This window comes from Rattus norvegicus, unplaced genomic scaffold (genome assembly GCF_021556685.1).
Source record: "Rattus norvegicus strain SHRSP/BbbUtx unplaced genomic scaffold, alternate assembly SHRSP_T2T unassigned-0000126, whole genome shotgun sequence".
NCBI lineage: Eukaryota > Metazoa > Chordata > Mammalia > Rodentia > Muridae > Rattus > Rattus norvegicus.
In genome coordinates, this window is record NW_028238847.1 from 23,316 (window position 1) to 24,635 (window position 1,320).

Genomic DNA, 1,320 nt, shown 5'->3' on the forward strand with positions numbered 1-1,320 from the left:
AAAGGAGCGGATAAACGTGCCTGGCATTTTAAGATGCTCAATTTCTTTGCAAGCTTCATTTTGTTTCATTCTTTTAAAGGTTTACTTATTTATTTTCACTTACATTGAGTACACTAAAGCCCTTTTCACATACACAGGGCAGTAGAGTGCATGGGATATCCCTTTGCAGAGGGTTGTGAGCCACCATGTGGTTTCTGTGGAATCGAACTCAGGACCTCTGGAAGAGCAGAGCGGTGAGTGCTCTTAACCTCGGAGCCATCTCTCCAGCCCTTGACAAGCTTTATTTAACTAAACATTAAACATGAATCAGAAACGCCAAACCCTGTACATATATGGTCCAGATTCACCCTTACTTAGAAATCCCCGAGCTGGCAGGGCGAGGCTGGGAATTGAGAGTGAGCAAAAAGGGAGTCTGCCTCTTTCCCCCAGGGTGTGCTATCAACTCCATTACCATTTCCAAACAGCTGGGTGTGAGTCTAACTAAGGTTTCCTTCAGTCAGACATTTGCCAGGAGCCGGAGCCCTGACAGGACAGCGAGAGCGATGATCAGACATCATTTCACAGTGAAATCATCACTCGCTGATTTCAGGCAGAAAACTTTAGAAAACTCTAAACTCTAAAGAGGCACTGAAGCGTGCTAGGGCAGCAGCAGTACTTCCCCGACTGACCTTCAGGAACCTGCATATTCTCCAGCCCCGCCCCACCCCACCCCCTCTCAGCTAGCTCCTGTCCACCCCTCCCCCTCCCCCCACATACAGGGAGGAGGCCTTGTGTGTGTGTGGGGGGGGGGGGGGGCGGCAGCGGGAAGATGCAACTCTCTCTTGAGAGAGAGTTCGGGTCTCCCAAACAAATACATAACTAGAAACTTCATTTATTTACTTTATTTCATCGAGCATACCGTGGAAGAGGGAAAAGGAACAGGGAAGCTAGGCCAACTGGTCGAGCTCCTCCTTTCGTTTTGTTTCAAAAAGGAAAGGAAAAGCCAAAGAACCCCCTCTTTTTGGTGAAAGGAACAGAATGGTGAAAGTTGAAACATCGGCTCGCCACTTAATACTTTGGCTTTTAATAAAAGGGACAGCAGATCGACTTCCGAGTTGATTAAGAGAGAGAGAAAGAGAGAGAGAGAGAGAGAGAGAGAGAGAGAGAGAGAGAGAGAGAGAGAGAATAAAAACCACAAAAAAACGTTTTGTCGACCAGCCTCCTTTTAAACCTCTGTTACACAGGAAGACTGGTCAACCTCATTCCCCCCTCCCCCCACTCACACACACACCCCTCCCCCTCCACGGAGAGGTTTAATGAGAGAAGAAAGGTAGAAGAAGA